This window comes from Pezoporus flaviventris, unplaced genomic scaffold (assembly GCF_033815535.1).
Source record: "Pezoporus flaviventris isolate CSIRO_AGI_PZ_B2104156 unplaced genomic scaffold, CSIRO_AGI_Pfla_v1 ptg000031l, whole genome shotgun sequence".
Taxonomy (NCBI): Eukaryota; Metazoa; Chordata; class Aves; order Psittaciformes; family Psittacidae; genus Pezoporus; species Pezoporus flaviventris.
Window position 1 is genome coordinate 65,769,868 of NW_026892579.1, and position 15,567 is coordinate 65,785,434.

Consider the following 15,567-nt stretch of genomic DNA (forward strand, 5'->3'; position numbering starts at 1 on the left):
AGAAGGAGAAAATGGGTCCATGAATTGTCATTGCTTCTGCTTTGAAAGCTTCTTTCTGGCCCCCGTCATCCTTTGGGTAAGAGCAATTTGCCACGGACACATTGTCCATCTGTGTCCTAATGTCTGCCTGGTGCTCCCTACATGCAAAATGGGAATCTTTCCTGAGGGAGTGTTCTGGGGAAAAAAAAACCCTCTCCTGGATTGAGATATTTTCCTATGAGACTTTTAATTTCTCAGTAGAGGGAGCAGCAAATGGCTTTAGGCTCACTTCATGGTGTCTGGTCATGTTCTGCAGCAGCAAAAGGCTGTGCAGGTTACTCAAGTTATGAGTGAAGCTACTGAGTTTTCATTAGCTGTGGAATTAAGCTAAAAAAGCAAAGGTAAGAGGCCTTGCCTTGACAGAAAGAGGCTTGTCACCACCAAGCTGGCTTTGGAGGCCACGGAGGTAGGGTCAGAGAGAAACAGCAAACGCAATGAGTTGCTTGTTGGGACTCCCATACCACAGAACCCCCAATAGGATGGATGTAATAGGAACACCATGGACCAAGCACTGGGAAATAAACTGATCAGAAGGAGAATTATATTTACATGTGTGTGTGTAGATCCAATGTTTAAAATTACCTTTTTTTTTTTAAGGCTTAGTTTCCATTTGGACTCTTTTTTTATCTATAGACTCAGCTGGGCTGCATTGTTCAGACAGTCATGGTTGTGTTTGGATGGGTCAGGCCCTCTGAATTCACTTGGCCTTCAAGCAAAAAACTCATCATGAATAATGAAAGAAAAGGAAAATAATGCCTGAGACAGAATGACTTTAAAAATGATTAATATCTATTCTTTCCCTCATAATTTGCCTCCAGACTTCTCCCTTTTCAAGATAGCTTGCCATTAGCAGTTGAACTTCCAATAGTCAGTACTTTGATGGAACTGGTGCTCTGAAGCCAAAGAGAACATTAGTATTTTTATTATTATTATTATTATTATTTTATGAAATCAAGGTTCATTTTGACAAGTTCAAAGCCCCAGATGAATACAGGAAGGGCCAAGTTCTGCCCTCAACCACATCTAGTTTGCTCAAATTGGCCACTTGAAACACAGCAATGTTTGCCAGAGACATCCTGAAATTCTTGAGACTATGGAAGTGTAAACACCACTTTAAGGTTCCCATCCAGTAACTGCGTATAGAAAAGCAGGTCTTGTGCAGAGCATCACTGAGGGGATTTGTGGTGAGAAAGGAACAGGATACATCAGGGGTGCAACTGATGGCCACCTTGAGTGGCTCAGCGGCCACCACTCAGATTCCCAATGTTTTGTCTCAGGCAGGGGATTTCCTTTCTCCGAAGGCTTTTATTAAAAGCTAATTCAGGTAAATGCTGACAATAAGCAAGCAAACCTGTTGAGCCCCGTGTCCACAGCTTGCAAGGAAGAGGATGCTTCCCTGTGGCATTAAAGAGAGCTAACAGCTGAAGAAAATATTGCATGTTTTACCCTTTCTATTTAAAATAGCAACAAGAAAGCACTGCTTTTGCAATTGCATTTAGGTTCATTTCCAGCACCTCCCATCTCCAGGCTCTGAAGTTTCCCAGCTACCTCATTAAAGGAACCATTTCCTATAGTGCCCTGGCCATGATTTTGAAATAACCCAAGGTAGCTCCATCAACCCCCAAAGCAGCTCCACACCACTATGTAGGGTATGCTGAGTCAGGGCTGGGATGAATGCAGAGCAATTATAACCAATGAGCTGAAAGGAAGTTAATTAGTAAATTCCAAGCACCTGTGGAGCTCTTTCCACAGCAGTTGGAGCTTCTGTTTTCTCCCCCAGCACACAGCTCTATTGCACCTTGCTTTACCTTCCATCTGAATATCTCCATCCAGCCATATGGGTGTCATTCGTTGTCTTGGCCTATCCTGAATTTTGGGTAAGTCTTTGTGTTATTCCTGAAGATTTACAGCTTTGTAGCATGACAGTGCTTTAGATTTTGGTGAGATGAAGAGCAGAGATAGTTTCATGGTTGTAGGACCTGAAGTTGCTCCTTTCCATGGCAATTGCAATGTGGAGTAGTTGCTTGATGTGAAAGATGGTGGTTTTGTCTTTTTGTGGCAAGAATCTAATAATTGTTTTACTTTTTAATCCCTTTACCCACGTGTATGTTTATTTCCTGTTACGTGGTTCTGCTTTGTTGGCATGTTTAACCTTTGGATGCCTGTACGTATGTATTGCCTCTCTCGTGACTCTTAGCTTACCATCTGTGGATAGTAGCAAGGTTTTGTGGGAACTGATACTTAAGAAAGTCAGATTCTTTGATTTCCTGTCAAAATAGTGGCTGATGATTTTGTTTGTAAGGGTGAGACGTGCTAGTTCTGCGAGCATGATGGTCTGTGCAGTACCTGAAGTCAAAACTGTTAATGGTCTTCAGTCAGGCAATGCTCCTGTTGAGTACATGGGGTTTAGCCCTGGTTAAAACGGGGATTGCCCCAGGTTTCTGCTTTATCCTTTTCCTGGTGTGTCTGGTCCTGGAGAAGGGTTGGGATAACAAAAAGTGAATCTTTTCTTCCAGGGCTGCACTTTCAGAGCAGGGTTAACACAGGCTTCAGGGGTCCCAGCTAAACTCATTTGCGAGCTTGTGGTCACAGCTGAACTCCATTACAACACTGAAGGGTAAAGGATGGCTGCAGAGTACTGAGTTGCTCCTAGAACTTTCCGTGCCTTTTGAATCAGGCTCTGCGTTAATTATCTCTGCCTGTGCTAACGGGTGGAAGGAGGCTTTTAATGTATGCCAGGAGATAAAGCTACTTGTGTTGCCCACTGAAAGCATGGCAACCTCAGCTTAAATGGCTGAACCTGTGTCAGGTGCCCTGTTACAGGCACTTTAGTGGCTCAGGGGAGCAAGGCTTGTATGGCATAAAACCCCTCCCCAAAGAAAATCCCTCTGATTCCAAAGGTTTCACCTGCAGCATAGAGCAGTCTGGGTTTTAAGATGTAAAAATGCACTTGTATATTATCTGCAGATATAATTGAATGTATATTCAAGTCCACGATAGGTACACCTGGGCTGCCTCCCTGGCATGCATAAGTATTCTCTGCATGCTTTGTGTGTTCCCTGCAATCTACACTACACATTAATATGACAATCCATATATTGTGTTAGGACATGCTGTATGCAGACAATGCTCCAGGTACTGAATTTTTATATATATATATTTTTTTTGTAAACCCTGAAATATGGCTGATATGGTCCACTGCAAAATGAACCTATATTGGAAATGGCAAAATTGTAATGTAAAATATACTGGGGTCAGTGGGGTGTGATGTTTTTTGCATACATTTTTTCTCCCTTGACCCATGCCATTCTCCCTCATATAGGGGGAAAAAAGCTTCATCTCACACAGAAATGTGATGTCCTTTACTGCCAGAGGCTCTTGCTGTTTTAAATGAGGAAAAAGCACAATGCATGAAGAAGGAAAATTAAAGCATATTCATTTTGGAAATTAGATACGGTGTCAGGAGACTCTCTGGAAATAGCAGGGTTTGAATGGAGCACCAGACTACAAGACAGTTCACTGAACTTTTGACCACTATTTATACTATGGGAGCTTTTGAAATGGGAAGACAGCAAAGTATTTTATAGCTGTTTAATAGCAGATTGTGGTTTTTACTAGACATTTATCTTCCCTTGGAGTGTGTATAAGATAAGTAAACATTATGTAGTGTAATTGTGTTGTGTTGGAAGCGCTTTAATTTAGGGTTGGTTTATTTTCCCTGTTTGTGGTACATCTCATCTCAAGCAGCAATGCTGCCTGCCTCTGTGAGTGCATGCACTTGCCACCCGAATGCCTGACCCATCCTGGGATCTGAAACGGAACTCCTGGGATCTAAGGACTGATGGTTACGTATTGGGCAAAGCATTACATCTTAAGCAGGGCTGGTTGTGGCCCTGGATGCTTTGGGAAGCTCATGTAACTTCTAGCACCAGGCCTGGCTTGATCTCTCTCTGATTCTATATAATGAAACTCAGTTTAATCTCATATAGGGCTTCAGTCCCTCTTTAACATTCCAAGTACACTGAGCATTACACCCTTCCAGGGTTGGCAGCTATCTCATTACAATTGTAATGATGCATCACCAGGCAGACATGCATGAATGAAACGCTGTTTGCAAAACCAGAAATGTGTTTGGGGTATTTTTAGGTCCTATTAACTTGGGCTGTTGTTCATGGAAATAATGTGGAAAGATCAGAATTTTGATGTAATCCAGAAAACGTTGTCTCGGAGCAGTTTTTAGCCCCTTAGTCAAGACTCTGCTTTCCCTTCTCCCTTTTCTTTCTGTCTACATAAATTTAGCTTGAGTTGGCATGGGGAAAGTTTCACCATGGCACTGGGTGTCAGTCTTCTGGGAGGGAAGTGCTCTGGAGAAGGAGCTGCCACTATCAAACCTGCAGCTGAAGGTTCAAAGGGAGTTGTGCTATACCGTGATAGCTGCACATGGTGCTATTTCTGTTTTACCCCTTTTTTTTTTTTTTCCCCTGGAGATGATTATAAAATGGATCTGTTAGTGCTTAAAACTGTGAACACTACATTAAAGCCTTTTTTTCTCTTTCTATTTTTGTGTGATATTTGGAAAGATTAAAGCTGATGGACATCCATTGTGTAGTCCCTTTGTCTGCTGTTACTTAGCCTTCCATACAGTATAGCCTATGTGGGAAGGAAAAAAAGATTCTCCTTCTGCCATGGAAGATGCTTTTCTTCCTTGGACTAGAAGCTCCTCTCCTATCACTAGCCAGTAACAACCCTTCTGTTCATCCTTATGTCAAAGCCACACTACTGAGCTAATAGAGATCGCTGACAATTAGAGATGAGCTGAAATGATTTGGCAAACTCCGGGTGCTTGTGAACCTGAGGGTGTTCTCAGATCCCCACAAGCCTGTCGGGTGTATTGCCAGCCGTGTGCTTCCCACGTCCCCCGTCCTAATAGGGAGAGCAGTTGGGACATTGAGTCCAGCTGGGCCCGGAGGTTGGAGAAGAATGAGAGGGGGAGTCTATCAAGATGCAGCTCTTCCCTGCTGAGAGATGCAGCTCTTCCTTGCTCTTCCCTGCTTCCCCTCCTGGCTGCTCTTTGTTGCTTCTCCTTGCCAAGACGTCCCAGGCACTGTCAGGTTTCTTCTCCCTGTGTGAGATGGATGTGACAAGATCCCAGGGTGGCTCTCTGTCTTTTGCTTGTGAGTAGCTAGATGGGCCATATCTGGAGATGCCACTTGAACAGACAAGACAGACAATGCATAAGATAATGTTTTAAAAGGAACACAAATTCCCTATTGGCAAATGCCTCGTCAGGTTTTCCATTTGGTTTGTTTCCTCCTTTTTCTAATGGCTTTTCTTTGTATTATTTTCTTTTCCTCTGGTCTTATGAAGCAATTCTGTCCTGTGCTCCCCAGTTGATTAAGACGATATCATGAAATACCTTGAGACCCTCTTTATGCCTGAACCTTGTAGGGCAAGTGGTAATTTTGGATGGTTTCCTTACTTTTCATTCAGTTTTAGATGATTTGAAGGTAACAACCTGAAATAATATCCCAAGTAACCCTTGTTGAAAAAGCAACCAATATTAACATACTCCAAACACGTCTTCAAATTTAGAGTATGTAATGAGATGGTCTATCACTAGAAAAGGTGACTGATTGATGGCTAAGCTATGGTCAGCAGCTTGTCATCAGGAACATGATTTCCACCTTGAAAAACTGAATTTACCTTTCATGCTCATCACAGACCTGGGCCAGCCAAGAAAGCTTTGTTCAGTCCCAACTAGCTATTCGTGGTAATATGGAGAGAAGCTGGTTCCCCAGCCTCATTAGGGAGCTGTGCTGCAAGAAAACTGCTTAGGGAATTGTTGTAAATCACTTGAATCCCATGAAACTGAAATGAAGAGGTGTATTTTCATTATATTATTTTATTTTTTTAAGGCCCCAGGGTCTCTTTCTTTTTCATCATGGTATGGAAACCTGTATTTCAGCCTTCCCATCTGCCAGAGCGTCTATTGTGAAGACTTCGGAAATATCTTCTCCTGAAGGCCAGTAAAACTTTTAACCTGCACCACATGCAAACTTATGTCTGTTAAATACTAGTGGTGAAGAGCATCAGGTGGCCAGACCCTAGAAATAGGCAAGTTTTGATATGTGGGCATATGAAATGTATCTACCTAGCTTCTAGAAACAAAGAGAGGGACCATGCTGACAGTTAGATCTTTATCCTACATGACCATACATGCTTTGCCGTATTAAAACGTAGGAAACCAGAGCAGAGCAAAGGCACAGAGGTAATCAAACAGGAAAACAAATGACTTGGCCTCATCGTTTGCATCGTAGACCATGTGAACAAGTTAAACACAACTTCTTTGTGTGCATGAAGAGATAACAGATCCACATTAATTTTAGAGCTGATTGCCATTCTTTATTAATAGAAATGTAATGCAGTGCCAATGCCAAGTCCTGCCAGCCTTTCCTTTTTATCTTCTTTTTCAAACATAGACAGCATTGAAGGTCTGATCTTTGTATCTTCTATTTATTTAGGAGCTGGTTGTTAAGCCAGGGGACAGCAATGGCACCTTGTCATGGCTGAGGTGATGATGTCTTGTCAGCAAACACTGTAAATAGCCCTTGGAGATTTTTTCTGAGGCTGAAAATAGTTTCTGTAGAATAATGCTAACTTAATATAGTTTCATAAATTGAAAAGAATTGAATGAATGACAGTAGGTTTGTGAATAATTTGCAAATTGAAACAGTGATAGAATTCGTCAATGTGTTCTCTATTAATAGTTTGCTCTGCTTTACATAGCTGCCGAGCAGTCTTGGTTCTGTTTTTTTTTGAGGAAAAACTGGATGCTTCTTATTATTTTTGTTATTTTAGTACTTTTTTTTTTTCTATTCTAAGGGGCATTGTTTACTTTTGAAGTGAATGAAAGATTGATCCAGGTTACGTTCTGACATGACAATGAAATTGTCGATAGAAATCAATGACTTGTCACATGATGAGTTAGGGTCTATAAGGCAGCCTAACAGTGTCCTTATATCTTCAGCCTTCAGCATTGTGCTTCCCTCCTTGGGAGCCAAGCAACTGTACTGTTATAGAAAGGTGGTGTCATCACTAAGGGGATTATAATGGAGTTTAATAAACCTGGAAGCTGAGGCATGGAGCCTTAATACTGGCACCAATGTTATAAAGCACTGTATTGTCTATAGAGCCTGGTGTTTGCATTTATTGACCCTAGAAGGGTAATATAAACAGAAGAGTTAGAGGTCAAAGAGCTCACCTTCCACAGCTATAGATGGCCATTGAGCAGAGCAGGTTAGCACACTACATTGAAATAGCACCATGACAGCTCTGTCCTCCCAAGGACTTCAACTTAATTGGCCACAGTTGCTTTTTGATGTTTGCATGGAAATGGGGACAAGATTATTTAGCCTTGGGGAATGTCAGTGTTAGAAATGGCCATGAACACGTTGATGCTGTGGTGTGTATTGGGCAGGTGCCATTCAAACTGGGTGCTGATGGGCTCCTGGGTGCTCCAGAACACTCCTTCCTGATAAAGCAAGGCTTTTGCCTCTTTAGCCCGTGCTTGACGTTTGCAGCCTGTTCACTTAGGGCAGATTGATGCTGGTTGTCCTGTGTGATTGCCTATGGTACAGGCATATTACTGCAACAGGGAGGGTGGGGGTAGTTGGCCTGGCCTGACCAGGAGAGCAGTTTCCCTCATCCAGGGGGATGGTGCATCCCTCTCACTCTCCCATATTGCCCTCAAATTTGGCCAGATTGTAAATTATACAGTCTGGCTTCAGACCCTTTCCGGAACAGAAGTGCCTTCAGTTTAAGCTAGTTCAGCCCTGGAAAGAGATGGCCCTAAACAGGAATCATAATTATTATTTTTTATAATTAAAAAATAGAGAAAACCCCAAAGAACATGATTTATAACAACATACAGGAACAATTTATTCTCTCTCTCCATGGATTAGAGGGGTGGTACTTGGAGCAGCTTGTTAAACAGAAGTGCTTGGCCCCTGGCCTTGCACTGCTGTTTAATGATCCACTCTTCATGTGCCACCTCTCTAATCCATGGAGAGATAGGTACAAATTGTATCTATAATGTTATATTACTTAACAGTATAATGTATTATAAATCATAGAATTGCATCCCTGCCTTGTAATTGGTGAGATGCATTGCATGAGAAATCCCCTAATTCAATATAAAGTGGTTGCTCTTATGCATAACTACCTTTCTGGATCAAACCAATTCAGCCCAGAAGTGGTGAAGGGAACGTTAAAGCTTTTTTAATTAAAAAAAAAGGCAAAAATATGACTTTAGCATAGCTTTATGGGCCCCTCATTGGCTTTATGGGCTCCTGCCCTCGAATGGCTGTTTAATAGCCCCCTGCTCACAGGGAGCTTCACTCTGCAGGAGGAGCTGGTCTACAGCATGTCCTCCCTGCTCCCAGAGGATGCTTCCATGCATGCTGGTCTGTTTGCACCAGGATTTATCCTCACATGTGGCTGTGGATCTTCTCCTGTACACCATTTACAGTGCCTGCCGCGGTGATGACCTTGGAGCACTCTTGCACATAAGGTCCAAAGTAAGCCCATGTTTTATTCCCCCTACCAAACAAAGCCCAGTCCTTGTCCTTGACTAGTGCCCAGCAAAAAACATGGCTTCAAGGGAGACTTGAACCTACCCAAAATATCCTTATTATGTAGCACTTTATCAGTAAAAGAAATATTTTTGCTGACCCCAATAGTAATCCACTAATGTCCTAAAGCAGGTTGAGTGATGGGCTCGCATGATTTATTCCATGGAGTTGCAAGTCCAGATGCGTCTCCCCCAAATAAATAACTAACCTTTCTTTAATAAATAATAAATAAACCCTGAAGCTATTCTAGACAAACTATGCTTAATTAAAGCCTGTGACACTAAAACAAGTTACCTCTCTTTTCAATTAGAAAATGCACTTGCGGCAGAAACAAGAAAATTTAGGATTAAGAGTGTCTAAATGCATGATAGGAATGGGCCTTAATGAAAGTAAATAAAACAGCCTTGGTTTTAGCAAAGCTTGGCTCTGGGATCAAGGGCTCTGTGCAGTGATGGCAGGATGAAAAGGTCCCTAAACCACATCCATGGGCACTAATAGGGCTGCTGGTGTTGAACTTGCTGGACAAGATCCTGTTGATCTCATATGGTTTCCAAAAGTGGTGGAGACCAGCAGTCAAACAGGTATGCAAACCCTTCAAGCCTCTTGGAGGCAAGAAGTCTGGAAACCCCATACAATCAATAACTTTATTATTTGTTTCTCTCTGTTTAGTTTGGGCCAATCCATAAAAATTTAGGAAACCTCTCATCACCCTCCTCCTGCAGTATTTCACCCGCAAGAAGAAATTTGCTAGGCTTGAAATGAAGAAGAAAAGGAAATAAACTCTTTGGCCCTCCTAATGACTGAAGCTAGGACAAATTTGCATTGGGGGTAGAGGGAGAAAGCTGGTCTCAATTTAGGAGGAAGCATTGTGGGGTATGTTAACGAAGTGAAGCTCCCACTTGGCCTTTCCCATCTCCTCCTTCAGCCATGGGGCAGCTGGAATTACTGATTCAGACAAGTTACTTAATGTCTTGTGCTGCCTTATGTAAAATAGGAAGGCAAAAAATTCCCTTTGGGAAGTGAAGGTGGGGAGGTGGAGGGCTGTTTTACATGCAGCATCTCCTCTGCAGGGTGATACCCTTTACTAGGTGTTGTGGAGATGGGAAAGAGCTGAACTGTTTGTGTTCAAAGTTTGCCTTGCTTAGTAAATACAAAATAGCAAGAACCCGAGATAATACTTCTATTTGCAAACAAAAAGCATTTAATTTGAAACCCCTATGGGGGTGGGGGGGGATGTATATAATTGATGCTTGTTCTTGCAAGAGACCTAAAATCTTGATGCGCTGATTCCTCAAGCTTTTTGCTTTTGAATGTATTTCTGTGAAGTGCAAAGATGACACTAAAACTCCCACTGAATTTTATTAGACGTTTTACTAAATAAAGCCAGCAGAACAATGACAATACTTTTCAGGGCAAGTAGATGAGACTGTTTCTCAAGTAGTTTTGTTGTTATATTTAGGTCTGTGGTACCCAGGTTTCCTTCCTGCTCGAGTTGTTTTGCTTTCACCGAGTGTGAATCGTTTGCTGTACAAATGTGGTGCTATGCATTTCCTTCTCATCTCCTCTTTCTCGGTAGTCCTACCTGCTCTTACAAGTGAAAGCCTGGTGTGGGGGAGCAAGAAAAAGAAATAATTCATTATTGGTTTGTCTCAGAAAGCCCCAAATAATTACGCTAAGGGAGGTAAAGTATTTGTCTGTCTTATGACCAGCTTCAGTTGCCCCTGTCCACTCCCAAACCCCCACAAGCCTTGGGGCACTGACTTTTCCTCCTCATTTTGGGCAGGGGCCATGTTATCCCTGCCAATGACCCCAAGCAGATAGGAGGCTGCCTGGCAGAGTAGGGCTGTGCCATGGGGAGTGAAGGTCAGGATGAACCAAAAATAAAGAGGAAAAATGCAAAGCTCTCTTCTCCGCAAGCTTTAATCAGTACCGGCATCCTACATTTGTAAAATGACTGCCTAACGGGTGAAAAAAAATCCATTTCTCTGGCAGCAGGCACTTACTCTTAAATCAATGCAACGCAGTAGGGCTTGCTTTGCTTCTCCTTTTCTCACTTTTCTATTTATTTGCTTTATATGACAACAAACTTGTCTCTTTCTGCACCGAAGCGAGCAGCGGAGTGCTTTGCTTCCCTCCTTTCCCCACCCTATGGGATTATTGTGAGCAGGGTGCAAATATAGATTCTTTTTGTGGAGTGTTTTTATATGCATAAAAATAGGATGTAATGATTTCGAGGATTAAAGTATGGTCAGAAACTTTTTAATACGGTATGAAATACTTGCACTGAGTGTAGCCCTCTCTCACCCTCCATGACCTCCATCCTGAACGTACAATAGCAATAAATTCTGGAGCAGATTAAGCAATTTCCCCATAGTAATGTGTCTATTGGAGTTTCAAATAACCCAGAGTAGCCTGAAACATTTGGATATTCCAGTCTGTATCCCTTCTGTATGTAGAAAGTTGATGGCAGGGCAGCATCCTGAACTTTGACTCCTTGTAAAAGTTTAAATTGCTGCCCTGCTGGGCTGAGGGAATGCTAATTACTTCGTCTCATACAATACGTCCAGACTACTTATTTAAAACAAAGTAAAATCCCTGAAGACACAGCTTTTTGCATGCCAAATCTATTGCACTCCCCCCAGGACACACCAAACAGCAAGGCCTGTTTGCATACAGCAAATTTGCTGTTTAGCAGCCTTTAAGAATAAGGTAGATCTTGCACTGCTCGTGTGAAAATTCAGTGCAGCATTTGCCTGGGTATTGCCCATAGCAGCAGCTGCAGCACACAAAAGCTGTGCATGTTTCTCCTTGGGACCGCAGAGGGTGTCCCCAGACAAAGATTGTCTCAAGACTGAAGCTATGCAATGAGTAGAATTTCTTACAAGCAATTAGGAGGCTTTCCTGGGCTTATAGCAGGGTGGGCATTAGGGGTATGTCCAAAATAAGGACAAAGCTATGAAACGGGAGTGAGGGAGGCTGCGTCTTCCTGGAGATGCTCAAAATCTTCACTGCTTCCTCCATTGCTGGAGTCTAATAATTATTAACATTTCTGTAATAACAATATTAATTACCAGGGAAGCTGAAGTTCACTCGTGATTGTTTGGTTCCTTTCAGCAATCATTAAGCACAATTAAAAGATCAGAAGTGATGAGCTCCTGGCAGTGATGCTCTACATACGGGCTGCTGCTGCCGCAGAGTAAGGAGCTGTGGGCAAGAGTGGCTTTTTGTGGAGTTCATGGTGCAAACGTGGCATCAGTGTATCCTGAAGGAAAAAAGGACAAAAAGGAAAGAAATCCCCAAAGATCACAGAGCTTACAAGTTAGGGATGGACAAATCACTCCAGGAAGCAAGAATCTGAACAAATGTTAGCCCGCAGCTCTGCCTAGCTGGGAGTTGTTAGCATGCAAGCTTGCTCGAACACAGATCCGAGAGTGAACCCAAAAGATTGTTGGCTACTTGGACTTTGAATTAGACCACAAAATAACAACCTAAAGTTTTCCTGAGCTTTGGTCGAAAGCACAGGGGTTGTGGTCCCATTTATTTTCTCATGGACCTTGAATCGACTAGAAAGTGGTGTTATGTTGGGTTTTTCTCTATATACAAAGAGCAAACTTTGTTTATATTCAGCCAGAATAAGCTTGTCCTACACAGTGATGACAACTGGGATTTAGTTCTTGGGTTGCTAAGCTTTGGGGAGGAGCTGTGGGTTTCAGTCCATGGTAAATGCTTTTGGTAGAAGATGTTCTTCCAGCCCCGTGTCTGAGAGATCTTCATGGTTCAAATCAATCTTATTTCCTCATGAGGACAGTCTTGGAAATACTCCCTACAGTTGGTATGTGTTAGCACGTCAAGACAATAGCTGGGATGTCCCAAGCTGGACCCTCTTGGTACTCTGGGGTGATGCTGTGGTCCTCTCAAAGGCCTTGCAAGCCACATTCCCCTGGTTCTGGAGCAGTTGAGGCTTCATGATGCCTTGTGGCTCTCCCAGGACCATGTGAAGGGGTGAGCAAGTGCGCTGCTGGCATTGGGAGTATTTTGGAAATAGGTTAAATGAAAGACATTCCTAATGTGCTACCTGCCAAATGTTTTTATGTAAAGAATATCTTTTATGGAGGGAAACAGCCTACAAATAATTAATTGGGGAAAGCAGACGGGTGAGGGGGGAGAATGAAAGGATTTCATAATATTTCAGACTGGGAAAAAGTGTCACCAAATCAACAAACAGGGTTTTCATTAGGAAAAATGTGCTTAATTTCAGACCAGGGATGTGGAAGTGCCCTGAGAGTTGTTCTCAGGGAGTTTTTAGCCCAATCAGAAACGAGTGAAGACCACAATTATTATGGGAGTCTGTTCTTCAGAGAGCACCAACCCAGTTTTGCAAGCCCAAGAGGTCTGAACAATCTCAAATCAGGTCTGGCTGAACAACTATTCCTGTCTCTGCTGTCTATGCCAAGTGAGATGTGAGGTTTCTTGTTACTGTTTTCAAACTCAGCGTAATGTTTAACCTTTGAGATTCTCCTGAAGAGAAAGACAGGGCAGAAGCATGTTTATTAGATCTATCTGCATTGATGAAAGGCTTTAAAATCTTACCCACAAGTAAAGCTTTACTGCAGAAAGCTGGCTGAATTTGCTGGGCTAGTTCTCACACAGGGCAGGGCTGCGGGATTTGGGAGTGTGATGCATCGAGAGGACTTGGTGATGCTTGGGCCACAATTCAGCTGATTACGAATGTGCAAAGCGCACATCTGGGCATAACGTTCAGAGCCAGAATGAAATCAGAGCACAGGCCCCAGCTCCTCCCCGGAGTTGCTGATGAAAGGTCACCCTGTAGCTTTTCCCTGCTCACGTGTGGTACCAAATACGGAGCTGGCAAAGCCTTTGTGGATGCTGTGTCCTCCACAAGCGGATGCACGAGGATGCGCTCGCATCCCGCTCAACACAGATATCGTGCAGGTAATGATTGCTTGTCAACCAGGGCTGATTCAGTAATGTACCCACATCACAGGCAATGGCGTGGTAGTACTGGAATTAACAACTCGGTGTTTTAGATTACTCCCTGGATTTATAACCTTCTGGGAAAAGAAGTTATTTCTAGACCCTCTGTCAACCCTCAATCTCTAGTAAATGAGAATATACTAGTTCTGGGACTTTATGAAGGGGGGGGGGGGGGGAATATAAATGAAGGGAAAATGATTTTGACCTGAGACAGAAATTCAGACAAAGGATTACCCGTGTTGTTTGAACAGACAGTGCATAAACATTACCTTCTATTAGGAGGAACAGAGACTTGCAACATCCAGGAAACTACTTTATTCACAAAATAAAACTAGGCCCATTTCTGCTTATTCAAATACCACCCACAACTTTCTGGGGAAAGATCATATGCAGAGCATATTTGGAAACATTATTAGGAATGCATAAAGTACAGTATTAGTCAATTTTATATGCTCAGTTGCATGAAATCTGTGTGTTTAAAAAATACAATAATTTGCATTTCATGGCTTTTGATAACCTCAGGAGTGCACTTGAAATTCAGCACATGCCCACAGCACCTCCCAGCTCACCCCATTTTTAACTGAAGACCAATGGTTTCTATTAAGGGATCAGGCAGGGACTCTGACAAGCCAGTCAATAACTATGTGAGGTTACTTCATTAATGCTGTAATGGCTGATAGAGTGAGAGGCAAAAAACAGGTTCCTGACAGCAGCAAATGAAAATGATAGAGATTCCTGAAGCAACGCGCCTTTCCTTTGTCATTGTCTTTTGCTTGGCTTATTCAAAATGTGGCATTTATGTATTCAGCCTTGATGAATGTTGGAGGCTTTAAGTACTTTTTCCATCTCTAATGCAGCGCCGATTGCACATTGTTCTTTCTTTCTCTCCCTCTTTTTTTCCTCCCTTTTTTTCCCCTCCTATAACCTCTGCTGTCAAGGCTTTGCGGGCTGAAGGGTTGCAGGCACTGGCTAAATAGCTTTTTTGCTGTAAACGGTGAGGGTGACGGGACGATGTATCATGAGCGCTGGCGGGGTCACGCAGCGACTGGGTGGCGGAGGCTGGAGCTGCAGCAAGGTGGTGCAGGAGGCTCCAGGTCTTTGGGAAGGAAAAGGTAGCGACCCACTACCTCATGTGTTACTGGGCTGGTTTATGGGAGGCTGCTGGTGCTTTAGGAAATGCACTGTGGAAGTGATAGGACAGGGGGGAATGGGTTTAAACTGAAAGAGGGGAGATTTAGATCAGACATCAGGAAGCAGTTCTTTACTATGAGGGTGCTGAGGCGCTGGCACAGGGTGCCCACAGAAGCTGTGGCTGCCCCATCCCTGGCAGCGTTCAAGGCCAGGTTGGACACAGGGGCTTGGAGCAAGCTGCTGTAGTGGAAGGTGTCCGTGCCCATGGCAGGGGTAGGAACTGGATGAGTTTTAAGGTTCCTTCAACCCAAACCGGTCTGTGATTCTATGATAATTTCCCTCTTGATCCCATCCATTAATGCCCTACTGGGGTGTCCCCTCCAATGGCTGTCCCAGGGTGGTCCCCAAAGGGATGTCACATTCCTGCTGTTCCCCCAAAGTGGAGTCATGTGTGGAATTTGAACATCAGGATAATGGATCTGGATAATTTAGCTTTTTTATTGCATATAAATGCCCACATTACAGTTGGAAACATGATATTCTTACAGTTTGCTTTCGCTCTTATGTTGTTTCATTTAACTATTTACAGTATTGCATGTTCTGTGCTATATTAGTTTTGGTCACAGGTCCTTTCTGCAAATCACTTTTCTTTAGGCCAGGCCAACCAGAGGGCCAAGGCAAAGCTTAATGGTCACCCCTTGCAGAATGGGACACCTTCATGTTTGTGCTGTGCAAGAAAGCTGCAGATTTATCGTTGCCGGGCTTTCCAAAG

General features: G+C 43.0%; 1 long non-coding RNA gene across 2 annotated transcripts in view; it reads left to right on the top strand.

Moving 5' to 3' along the window:
- The first annotated feature begins 1,754 nt into the window (after positions 1–1,754).
- The window catches only part of LOC133273324 (uncharacterized), a 67,432-nt gene continuing 53,619 nt past the window's right edge, over positions 1,755–15,567 (top strand). For both annotated transcript variants that reach the window (XR_009744737.1, XR_009744738.1), the window contains exon 1: positions 1,755–1,916. This is a non-coding gene — a long non-coding RNA (uncharacterized LOC133273324). The remainder of the gene's footprint in view (positions 1,917–15,567) is intronic.